At 27.5% G+C, this 14,201-nt stretch overlaps 2 long non-coding RNA genes across 4 annotated transcripts in view; both read right to left on the reverse strand.

Annotated features, from left to right (window-relative positions):
• LOC126306434 (uncharacterized) overlaps nt 1-14,201 on the reverse strand; it is a 163,283-nt gene that overhangs the window by 136,387 nt on the left and 12,695 nt on the right. The gene's annotated exons all lie outside the window — the stretch shown is intronic.
• LOC126306440 (uncharacterized) overlaps nt 1-14,201 on the reverse strand; it is a 43,921-nt gene that overhangs the window by 19,213 nt on the left and 10,507 nt on the right. Inside the window, exon 1 of one of the 2 annotated variants that reach the window (XR_007553541.1) lies at nt 8,574-9,094. The exons of the other annotated variant lie outside the window; for it this stretch is intronic. This is a non-coding gene — a long non-coding RNA (uncharacterized LOC126306440). Of the gene's footprint in view, nt 1-8,573; nt 9,095-14,201 lie in introns of those variants that run through there. 2 annotated transcript variants of the gene reach the window in all.

Consider the following 14,201-nt stretch of genomic DNA (forward strand, 5'->3'; position numbering starts at 1 on the left):
TAGATTCTCAGCTCTAATTATATCATACACAGAAAATTCGTGATCTATAAAGATAAAGTCCCAAAAATCAAGAATCATTCTTCCTATAACAGTAATAATTTCAACAATAGGATTGATTTCAACATCAACCTTAATTTCATTATACTAAGGACTTAAGTTAATCAAACTAATAACCTTCAAAGTTATAATTAAAAGAATAATCTTTTAGGCCTTAGTAAAATTTTACACCTCTAGAATTGCAGTCTAGAATCATAATTGAATATAAGACCTAAATATGATAAGAGAGAAAACATCTCATAAGTAGATTTACAGTCTACCACCTAAAATTCAGCCATCTTACTGCAAAAATGATTATTCTCAACAAACCATAAGGACATTGGTACTTTATACTTCATATTTGGAGCATGAGCAGGAATAGTAGGAACATCAATAAGAATACTTATTCGTGCTGAACTTGGCCAACCCGGATCTCTAATTGGGGATGACCAGATTTATAATGTTATTATTACAGCTCACGCATTCGTAATAATTTTCTTTATAGTAATACCTATTATAATTGGTGGATTTGGTAATTGACTTGTTCCACTAATAATTGGTGCTTCAGATATAGCATTTCCACGAATAAATAATATCAGTTTTTGATTACTACCACCTTCACTAACCCTTCTTCTTACATCTTCTATAGTAGATAATGGTGCTGGTACAGGATGAACAGTTTACCCTCCTCTAGCAGGAGCTATTGCACACGGGGGTGCATCTGTAGATCTAGCTATTTTTTCACTGCACTTAGCAGGTGTATCATCTATTCTTGGTGCAGTGAATTTCATTACAACAGCAATTAATATACGATCAGAAAGTATAACTTTAGATCAAACACCTTTATTTGTATGATCTGTAGCTATTACAGCATTACTTCTCCTTCTTTCACTTCCAGTTTTAGCAGGAGCTATTACTATATTATTAACAGATCGAAATTTAAATACATCATTCTTTGACCCTACAGGAGGGGGTGACCCAATTCTATATCAACATCTATTTTGATTCTTTGGACACCCAGAAGTTTATATTTTAATTCTACCGGGGTTCGGAATTATTTCACATATTGTATGTCAAGAAAGAGGAAAAATTGAATCATTTGGAACATTAGGTATAATTTATGCTATACTATCAATTGGACTAATATGATTTATTGTATGAGCACATCATATATTTACAGTAGGAAAGGATGTTGACACACGAGCATATTTTACATCAGCAACAATAATTATTGCTGTACCTACAGGAATTAAGTTATTTAGATGATTAGCTACATTATATGGAACTAAATTCAAGTTCAATCCACCATTATTATGAGCTCTAGGATTTATTTTCCTATTTACAATTGGTGGATTAACAGGATTAGTATTAGCAAATTCATCACTTGATATTGTATTACATGATACATATTATGTAGTAGCCCACTTTCATTATGTATTATCTATAGGAGCAGTATTTGCAATTATAGGAGGTGTCATTCAATGATATCCACTATTTACAGGATTAACTATAAATAATACATGATTAAAAATCCAATTTACAATTATATTCATTGGAGTAAATTTAACATTCTTTCCTCAACACTTCCTAGGATTAGCAGGAATACCTCGACGATACTCTGACTACCCAGACGCATATACATCATGAAACGTAGTATCAAGAATTGGGTCTACAATTTCTATTGTAGGAATCATTATATTCATTGTAATTATATGAGAAAGAATGATTACAAACCGAGCAATTATATTTAGAGCTAACATAAGAAGATCAACAGAATGACTACAAAATAACCCTCCTGCAGAACATAGTTACTCAGAATTACCATTAATCTCTAGATTCTAATTTGGCAGATTAGTGCAGTAGATTTAAGCTCTACAAATAAAGGTTTGACCTTTTATTAGAAAATATTTATTAATGGCAACATGATCAAATTTATCTCTTCAAGATGGAGCTTCACCATTAATGGAGCAATTATCATTCTTTCATGATCATACTATGGTCGTATTATTATTAATTACAGTAATTGTAGGTTATGCCCTAAGTTATATATTATTTATTGCCTATACTAACCGTAATATACTTCATGGACATTTAATTGAAACAATCTGAACAGCTTTACCAGCAATTACATTAATTTTTATTGCCCTTCCATCATTACGACTATTATATTTACTTGATGATTCAGTAGATGCAATAATTACAATTAAAACCATTGGACGACAATGATATTGAAGATATGAATATTCAGACTTCATAGACGTAGAATTTGACACTTATATAACACCAGAACATGCCCTAGAAAATGATGGATTCCGACTACTAGATGTAGATAACCGAACAATCCTACCAATTAATACAGAAGTACGAGTATTAACAAGAGCATCAGATGTTCTACACTCATGAGCAGTTCCTGCATTAGGGGTTAAAATTGATGCAACGCCAGGTCGGTTAAATCAAGGAACATTCACAATAAATCGACCTGGATTATTCTTTGGACAATGCTCAGAAATCTGTGGAGCAAACCACAGATTTATACCAATTGTAATTGAAAGAACTTCAGTAAATTTATTTATTAAGTGATTATCTAAGATAATTTAAGGAGTTAGTTAAAATAAATAACATTAGAGTGTCAATCTAAAGTAACTAAAAAAAATTAGTACACCTTGAAATTCATCAGATGACTGAAAGTAAGTAATGGTCTCTTAAACCAAATCATAGTAAATTAACGACTACTTCTGATGGGGAAATTATATCCAAATCCCTCAAATATCCCCTCTTATATGATTCTCACTATTCATTATATTTTCAGCTACATTAATCTTGTTTAATCAAATAAACTTCTTCTCATTTAAACCTAACCTTATTAAAAGAGCAGAAAAAGGAACAATTGAAATAAAAAACTTAAATTGAAAATGATAACAAATCTATTCTCAACATTTGACCCATCAACTAACATCTTTAATTTATCATTAAATTGAACTAGAACATTTCTAGGACTATTATTAATCCCATCACTATTTTGACTTACACCATCACGAATTAACATTATCTGAAATAAACTAAATTTAACCTTACATAATGAATTTAAAACACTTCTTGGACCAAAATCATTTAATGGAACAACATTCATTTTCATCTCAATTTTTATTATAATATTATTTAACAATTTCATAGGATTATTCCCTTATATTTTTACTAAAACAAGACATTTAGCATTAACATTTGCAATTGCCCTACCTATATGGCTAAGATTTATATTATTTGGATGAACTAACCATACTAATCATATATTTACACACCTTGTACCACAAGGTACACCGCCTGCATTAATATCATTTATAGTACTAATTGAAACAATTAGTAATGTTATTCGACCAGGTACATTAGCAGTACGGTTGGCAGCAAATATAATTGCAGGACACTTATTATTAACCTTATTAGGAAACACAGGACCATCTATAGCAATAAACTTAATCTCATTACTAATTATTGGACAAATACTTCTATTAATTCTAGAATCAGCAGTAGCAATAATTCAAGCCTATGTTTTCTCAATTCTAAGAACTCTATATTCTAGAGAAGTATATTAAACCTATGTTAACAACTCACTCAAACACCCATTCCACTTAGTAGACTATAGACCTTGACCATTAACAGGAGCAATTGGAGCAATAGTCCTAGTATCAGGACTAGCAAAATGATTCCACCTATTTAATATTAACTTATTCATAATTGGATTTGGAATTACCCTACTAACTATAATTCAATGATGACGAGATGTAGTACGAGAAGGAACATATCAAGGATTACATACAGGATTTGTATCAATTGGATTACGATGAGGAATAATAAAACGATTTATTTTCTTTTCACCAGATATATAATCCTCTCTATAATAAATAACCAAAGAAGAAATATATATAACAAAAGATATAAAAATAAGAGATATTCAATCCAAAATTAAAGTTATAACAACTATAGAACCATTTAAATTGAAAAGCTCTCACTCAACAAAAACTCTATAATCAATTATTAAATAATAAATACCTAAAATAAAAATTATAGTTCTCGAAATAAACAAAGAAAAAAAACTCAAAGAACAAATAGAAAATAAATTCACGGCCTAAGATGAAAAACTTCATATCATTGATTCCACAAAACAATATTTTTAATTAAAATACTTAAGCAAACTAAACAAAGAAATATTCACCCTTTAAACAGAGAATCTTTAAAGGCAATCAATGTAAAAGTAAAAGATGATATTCACGAAAATAACCAAGAGAACAAGTATAAACACCAGAATAATAATTCCCATGCTGAGAATAAGAATATATATACAAAGTATAAACAGCTCTAAAAAAAGATAAAAAAATCAAAGCAAAGAATCTAAAAGAAGATCAAGATATAATTCTATTTAATAATCTAATTTCACCTACCAAATTTAAAGAAGGAGGAGCAGCCATATTTGATGATCTTAAAAGAAATCATCATAAAGCCATTCTTGGCATCAAATTAATTATACCCTTGTTAATTAATAATCTTCGTCTACCTAAACGTTCATAAATAATATTAGATAAACAAAATAAACCAGAAGAACATAAACCATGACCAACCATTAGAGAAAGAGAACCTACACAACCTCATCAATTATTTAGAAAAAACTAAAAAAATAACAGGAAAAAAATAATCATAATCAAACTCAATAAGAAAAACAATAACTAACATAAATAAAGAAAGAACAATATATTCTAATCTCAAAAGAACCATTAATAAATGTTTACGTTTAGAAGAAAAAACATAAACACCAGCAAAATAAATCAATAAAGAAGTAAAAATAGAGAATATAAACATTAGTTTTAATAGTTTAAAAAAAACGCCGGTCTTGTAAACCGGAAATAAGTCCAGCCCCCACTTTTAAAACTTCAGAGGTGGAAAAGCTTCCATAATCGGTCCCCAAAACCGGTATTTTAAATAAACTAACCCCTGAAATGATCAAAATAATAATGATATCATTATCAAATGTAATAAATATTAATTTTATTAAATTAAGACACCCAATATCAATAATGCTTTTTATTATCCTTCAAACCTTCCTAGTTGGATTAATAACACGAACAATAATAGAAAGATATTGATTATCATATATTTTATTTTTAACATTTCTTGGTGGTATACTAGTATTATTTATTTACATTACAAGAATTGCATCTAACGAAATATTTCAGCCTAAATGAATCACTATAATTATTACATTAATAATGTGAGTATTTATCATATTAATATTAATTATTCTAGATATATCTATATTTATAGACTTTTTCAAAAACACCGAAACTATAAATATTGATAATTCAATCAATTATCAAGAAATAACAATATCTTTAGAAAAATTATATAATAGACCAACATTCATTATTACAATAATAATAATAATTTATTTATTTTTAGCACTACTAGCAGTTGTTAAAATCACCAATATTAATCAGGGACCTATTCGTAAAATAAGATAATTACTAATGAATAAACCCTTACGATTAAGACATCCTTTAATTAAAATTATTAATAACTCTTTAATTGACTTACCTGCCCCAACAAATATTTCATTTTGATGAAATTTTGGATCCCTATTAGGGTTATGTTTGGTAATTCAAATCGTAACTGGACTATTTTTAGCTATACATAATACATCAAATATTGAAATAGCATTCAGTAGTGTAGTACACATCTGCCGAGACGTAAATAATGGTTGAATTATCCAAACCTTACACGCAAATGGAGCATCTATATTTTTTATTTGTATTTACTTACATGTAGGACGGGGAATTTACTATGGATCTTATATATATATACATACCTGAATAATTGGTACAGTGATTTTATTTTTAGTTTTAGCAACTGCATTTATAGGATATGTCTTACCCTGAGGCCAAATATCTTTTTGAGGTGCAACAGTAATTACTAATTTATTACCAGCAATCCCATACTTAGGAACAGATTTAGTCCAATGAGTATGAGGAGGATTCGCTGTTGATAATGCAACATTAAATCGATTCTTCACATTCCATTTTGTATTACCATTTATTATTGCTGCTATAGCAGCAATTCATTTATTTTTTCTTCACCAAACAGGATCTAATAATCCTCTTGGACTAAATGGAGATATTGAAAAAATTCCATTCCATCCATATTTTACCTTTAAGGATTCTATTACATTTGTAATAATAACATCATTATGAATTATACTATGTTTAATTAATCCTTACCTATTAGGAGATCCAGATAACTTTGTACCTGCCAACCCATTAGTAACACCAGTTAACATTCAACCAGAATGATATTTCCTATTTGCATATGCAATTCTACGATCTATCCCTAATAAGTTAGGAGGTGTTATTGCATTATTTTTATCAATTAGAATCTTAATAATTTTACCATTTTATAATAAAACACCATTCCGAGGCATTCAATTTTACCCTATTAATCAAATTTTATTCTGAATTATAGTAGTTGTTGTATGCTTACTAACGTGAATTGGTAAACGACCTGTTGAAGAACCTTATATTATAATAGGTCAAATCTTAACAATTATTTACTTCACATATTTCTTAATTAATGTCCATGTCGCAAACGCATGAGATAAATTAATTAAGGAATAAAGTTAATTAGCTTAGGAAAAGCATATGTTTTGAAAACATAAAATTAGAAGTTTAACTCTTCTATTAACTTTTCTCAAAAAATTTCACTAAACAAATGAGATAAATAAAATCTTTAAACCAACAAAGAAAATAAAAAAATTCAAAGATAAAGGTAAAAAACTTTTTCAAGCTAAGTACATTAATTTATCATAACGGAACCGTGGTAATGTTCCACGAACCCAAATAAAACCAAAAGATATAATAGCAAGCTTAATAAAAAATATAAAAGAATAAAAATCACCGCCCAAAAAAATTAAAGCCAATAACATTCTTATGAAGACAATTCTAGTATATTCAGCTAAAAAAATTAAAGTAAAACCACCCGCACCATACTCAATATTAAATCCTGAAACTAACTCAGATTCCCCTTCAGCAAAATCAAAAGGAGTACGATTAGTTTCAGCTAAGCAAGAAGCAAAACAAGCTAAAGCTAAAGGAAAAGAAATAATAATAAATCAACAATAAAGCTGATAGTTTATAAAATCAAACATATTAAAACTACCAATTAAAATAATTAAAGACAATAAAATTAAAGCTAAACTAACTTCATAAGAAATTGTTTGAGCAACAGAACGAAGAGAACCTAATAATGAATAATTTGAATTAGAAGATCAACCAGCAATTATAACAGTATAAACACCTAATCTAGTACAACATAAAAAAAATAAAAATCCATAAGAAAAAGAACACATATAAGTTAAATAAGGAAAAATTACTCAAACGGCTAAAGAAATCATTAAATTAAAAACAGGGGAAAAATAATAAAGTAGGTAATTAGATATAATAGGAATTGGCTGCTCCTTACAAATTAACTTAATAGCATCCCTAAATGGCTGAGGAATTCCAACAAAACCTACCTTATTTGGACCCTTTCGAATCTGAATATAACCTAAAACCTACGCTCTAATAAAGTTAAAAAGGCAACACTAATTAAAACACAAATAACCAATAAAAGAAAATTCAAAATAAATATAAATAAATCATAAAGTATCAATACTATTTGTAGAAAAAATCTACATAAATGAATTCTAAATTCAACACATTAATCTGTCAAAATAGTAAATAAATTAATATTAATCAATATAACAAAAAATATTTTAACCATATGGTCCTTTCGTACTAATATGGATTAACAATCTTAGGATAGAAACCGACCTGGCTCACGCCGGTCTGAACTCAGATCATGTAAGAATTTAAAGGTCGAACAGACCTAATCATTGGGCTCCTGCACCCAAAGTTTTTCTTAATCCAACATCGAGGTCGCAATCTGCTTTGTCGATATGAGCTCTCAAAAACAATTACGCTGTTATCCCTAAGGTAACTTAATCTTATGATCATAAATTATGGATCAAAATAACAAACATAAATAAATGATATAATAATGAAGAGTTTATCTATTCTTCATGTCACCCCAACAAAACATCATCATTAAATATAGAAAGACAAACAAAAAACTATATAAAAGTAAAATGTCAAGCTCTATAGGGTCTTCTCGTCCTAAAGAAGAATTTAAGCCTTTTGACTCAAAAGTTAAATTCAAAAATTTATTAAGAGACAGTTGATTTCTCGTCAAGCCATTCATTCCAGCCACTAATTAAGAGACTAATGATTATGCTACCTTTGCACGGTCAAAATACCGCGGCTCTTTAAAAATACGCTCAGTGAGCAGGCCAGACCTCAAAATATAAACAAGAGGACATGTTTTTGATAAACAGGCGGAAATCAATTTTGCCTAGTTCCTTATAATAAGTTCACAAGGTAAAAATTTCATACAAAAAAATATACTGATTCTATCATTATTACAAAAATTTTAAAATTAAATTAATAATCTTAATAAAAAACCTAAAATATTTATAAAATCAAAATAAAAAATAATGAACTAAAACGTAATCTTAAAGATAGCTGGTTTAAAGCTTACTATTATATTTCTATAAAATAAATTATAGGTTATTAACTTCAAAGCTTATCCCTTAAAGAATAAATAAGTTAATATTTTTACTTAAAAAATTAAATACAAACAAATAACTTTAAAAAATTAAATTTTTTCTTAAGAAACTAGATATCTTGGGAAACGATTAACATCTCATTTCTATAAATAATTTAATAATAATTATGATACATTAACTATAAATTATTTATAAATCAACCCAAATCGAGACAAGTAAAATAAATACTAAAATTTTGATAAACCCTGATACAAAAGGTACAATAAATAAAATCTACTTAAAAAAATTTAAAATAATATTTCATAAAACACTTACATTACCAATAAACTATAATTTAAAAAATCAATTCTATAAAATATACTAAGACAAAAATACAATATAATTATTTATATTAAATAATTAAATAAACAAAAAATAAATATAATAAAATAAATAATCAAGATATCCTGATTTGCACAGAAAAATTTTCAGTGTAAATGAAACACTTTACTAATAAGTTATATCTTGAAACTCTTCCTAGATACACTTTCCAGTACATCTACTATGTTACGACTTATCTCATCTAAATTGAAGCTACTTTAAAATAAAATAGAATAATCAATAATGAGAGCGGCGGGCGATGTGTACACATCTCAGAGCCAATATCAGTTAAATTAAATAAATTAAATTAGTATCAAATCCACCTTCATTAACAGTATTTCACTATCAAATTCGTTATAAACAAAAATCTATTGTAACCCACCTCCTCTTAACTATAAGCTGCACCTTGACCTGAAATATTTTATAATTATAAATCTTGAGAATTATAACTCTAAAAAGATTCTCTGATAACGGAGATATACAAACAAATAAATTAAGTTGAGTAAATCGTGTATTATCAATCATGGGGTAGGTTCCTCTGAATGGAATGAGATACCGCCAAATTCTTTGGGTTTAAAGACCTTAACTAATAGTACCCTGGTAAATATAATTAACATTTAAAATAATAGGGTATCTAATCCTAGTTTATTATTTAAATTTCACAGATTCATAAAAAGGGCCACAAATAAATTTTAACATTTCACCTTACAAATTTATATTTCAACCCTAATAATATAAACAACTGTTTTAACCAATAATATTCACTTGTATCTATCGTATAACCGCGGCTGCTGGCACGAATTATGCCGATACTAAATCAATTGCTAAATCCAAAATCACTTGATAATTAAATCAAATTACTGCAAAAAGAACATTTAGTCTAACAAAACTTACATATAATACCAAGAAAAAGTGAATAAACAAGCAAGAATAAAACTTTTAAAAATAAAAAATAAGAAAATTTTAAATCTATTAATTCAGGAAAAAATAAAAGATTCAAATATTTAAAGAAAAAAAAAAGAAAAAAACCACAAACATTAACAAAAAAAAAAAGAAACGCCCCTATGTATGACCACAACAACTTCTCTATTATATATAATTAAAGATTAATATGGAACATGTATAGCAATAAATGTATTATATTCTTTCTTATTTAATCTTTCTTTTCACTAATAAATAAAGAAAGATTAAATAATATAATAAATATATTTTATACAATTATGTAATTTAATATAATATGTTATTAATATGAATTCTTTTTTTATATTAAGTTAACTTTCATATATATTAGTTAAATAATCTAATTATAGATAATTTACATAATTATATTATTATAATTAATATAATTATTTATATTAATTATAATATTTTATATTTAAATTAATAATTTTATTTATTATATCCAATTGTAATAATATTAAATATTAAATTACATATTATTATATATATTATATTATAATAACCTATTTTAAGCTAAAAACATAAGTAGCTATAATCCTAGGTAAATAATTGCATGAAAATAATCAATTGATAATGGTAAGATGAACTTATAATACTTTAATTTCAATTAAATGTAATATATTAATATAAATTATTTATTATATATATATAAAAAAAATAAAATGAGCAGGATAAATTAATCCTAATTAAACAAAATAATACATAAAAGAATTTCAAAAAAAAACTTTCGATTTATATATTAAATAAATGAAGTGCCTGATTAAAGGGTTACCTTGATAGGGTAAATAAAGTAAATAAAATTACCTTCATTAAAATTACATAAGATAGAATTAAACTACCTCCTTTAGTATCAAAAACTAACGTGCATCATACACCTTAATGTAAAAAGGTAAGCTAAACAAGCTAATGGGTTCATACCCCATTTATAGAGGTATCAATCCTCTCCTTTTTAATGACCAACAACTCTACAAAACTTCTCTTCCTATCAACATTAATGATAGGAACGATCCTGTCCATTTCATCAAATTCCTGATTTGGGGTTTGAATAGGACTTGAGATCAACTTACTTTCATTTATTCCACTCCTAACAAGAAATAAAAATATAATAATAAATGAATCATCAATTAAATATTTTATTGTCCAAGCAATAGCATCGACAATATTATTATTTTCAATTTTGCTGATTCAAATAAAATATCCCATGGGATGGGAAACAGAATTTATCCCATCAATAATAATTAGATCTAGACTATTATTAAAGATTGGAGCTGCACCTTTCCATTTCTGATTTCCAGAAGTTATAGGAGCATCAAGATGAAATAATTGTTTAACATTAATAACATGACAAAAAATCGCCCCAATAATGGTCTTATCTTATTGTATTCAATTAAGAACTTTTATTTGAACAATTATTATCTTAAGAATTATTATTGGGGCAATAGGAGGTTTAAATCAAACATCCTTACGACAACTTTTAGCATATTCATCAATCAGACATCTAGGTTGAATAATTAGATCATTAACAGTCAGAGAAAACATCTGAGAACTATACTTCATTATTTACTCACTATTAAGATTAATTATAGTTTTATTATTTAAGCAAATAAATTTATTTTTCATAAATCAATTTTATTCAGCCAGAAATATAAAAACCGAAATTAAATTCATAATATTCTTATCTTTATTATCTTTAGGTGGACTACCACCATTCCTTGGATTCTTACCAAAATGAATTGTAATACAATCATTAATAGAAAACAATATAACAACTATTATAACTATTATAGTTGTATTAACTACAATTACACTCTACTACTATATACGTATTAGATTCTCAGCTCTAATTATATCATACACAGAAAATTCGTGATCTATAAAGATAAAGTCCCAAAAATCAAGAATCATTCTTCCTATAACAGTAATAATTTCAACAATAGGATTGATTTCAACATCAACCTTAATTTCATTATACTAAGGACTTAAGTTAATCAAACTAATAACCTTCAAAGTTATAATTAAAAGAATAATCTTTTAGGCCTTAGTAAAATTTTACACCTCTAGAATTGCAGTCTAGAATCATAATTGAATATAAGACCTAAATATGATAAGAGAGAAAACATCTCATAAGTAGATTTACAGTCTACCACCTAAAATTCAGCCATCTTACTGCAAAAATGATTATTCTCAACAAACCATAAGGACATTGGTACTTTATACTTCATATTTGGAGCATGAGCAGGAATAGTAGGAACATCAATAAGAATACTTATTCGTGCTGAACTTGGCCAACCCGGATCTCTAATTGGGGATGACCAGATTTATAATGTTATTATTACAGCTCACGCATTCGTAATAATTTTCTTTATAGTAATACCTATTATAATTGGTGGATTTGGTAATTGACTTGTTCCACTAATAATTGGTGCTTCAGATATAGCATTTCCACGAATAAATAATATCAGTTTTTGATTACTACCACCTTCACTAACCCTTCTTCTTACATCTTCTATAGTAGATAATGGTGCTGGTACAGGATGAACAGTTTACCCTCCTCTAGCAGGAGCTATTGCACACGGGGGTGCATCTGTAGATCTAGCTATTTTTTCACTGCACTTAGCAGGTGTATCATCTATTCTTGGTGCAGTGAATTTCATTACAACAGCAATTAATATACGATCAGAAAGTATAACTTTAGATCAAACACCTTTATTTGTATGATCTGTAGCTATTACAGCATTACTTCTCCTTCTTTCACTTCCAGTTTTAGCAGGAGCTATTACTATATTATTAACAGATCGAAATTTAAATACATCATTCTTTGACCCTACAGGAGGGGGTGACCCAATTCTATATCAACATCTATTTTGATTCTTTGGACACCCAGAAGTTTATATTTTAATTCTACCGGGGTTCGGAATTATTTCACATATTGTATGTCAAGAAAGAGGAAAAATTGAATCATTTGGAACATTAGGTATAATTTATGCTATACTATCAATTGGACTAATATGATTTATTGTATGAGCACATCATATATTTACAGTAGGAAAGGATGTTGACACACGAGCATATTTTACATCAGCAACAATAATTATTGCTGTACCTACAGGAATTAAGTTATTTAGATGATTAGCTACATTATATGGAACTAAATTCAAGTTCAATCCACCATTATTATGAGCTCTAGGATTTATTTTCCTATTTACAATTGGTGGATTAACAGGATTAGTATTAGCAAATTCATCACTTGATATTGTATTACATGATACATATTATGTAGTAGCCCACTTTCATTATGTATTATCTATAGGAGCAGTATTTGCAATTATAGGAGGTGTCATTCAATGATATCCACTATTTACAGGATTAACTATAAATAATACATGATTAAAAATCCAATTTACAATTATATTCATTGGAGTAAATTTAACATTCTTTCCTCAACACTTCCTAGGATTAGCAGGAATACCTCGACGATACTCTGACTACCCAGACGCATATACATCATGAAACGTAGTATCAAGAATTGGGTCTACAATTTCTATTGTAGGAATCATTATATTCATTGTAATTATATGAGAAAGAATGATTACAAACCGAGCAATTATATTTAGAGCTAACATAAGAAGATCAACAGAATGACTACAAAATAACCCTCCTGCAGAACATAGTTACTCAGAATTACCATTAATCTCTAGATTCTAATTTGGCAGATTAGTGCAGTAGATTTAAGCTCTACAAATAAAGGTTTGACCTTTTATTAGAAAATATTTATTAATGGCAACATGATCAAATTTATCTCTTCAAGATGGAGCTTCACCATTAATGGAGCAATTATCATTCTTTCATGATCATACTATGGTCGTATTATTATTAATTACAGTAATTGTAGGTTATGCCCTAAGTTATATATTATTTATTGCCTATACTAACCGTAATATACTTCATGGACATTTAATTGAAACAATCTGAACAGCTTTACCAGCAATTACATTAATTTTTATTGCCCTTCCATCATTACGACTATTATATTTACTTGATGATTCAGTAGATGCAATAATTACAATTAAAACCATTGGACGACAATGATATTGAAGATATGAATATTCAGACTTCATAGACGTAGAATTTGACACTTATATAACACCAGAACATGCCCTAGAAAATGATGGATTCCGACTACTAGATGTAGATAACCGAACAA

The sequence above is a fragment of the Schistocerca gregaria genome, unplaced genomic scaffold (assembly GCF_023897955.1).
Source record: "Schistocerca gregaria isolate iqSchGreg1 unplaced genomic scaffold, iqSchGreg1.2 ptg000333l, whole genome shotgun sequence".
Lineage (NCBI taxonomy): Eukaryota > Metazoa > Arthropoda > Insecta > Orthoptera > Acrididae > Schistocerca > Schistocerca gregaria.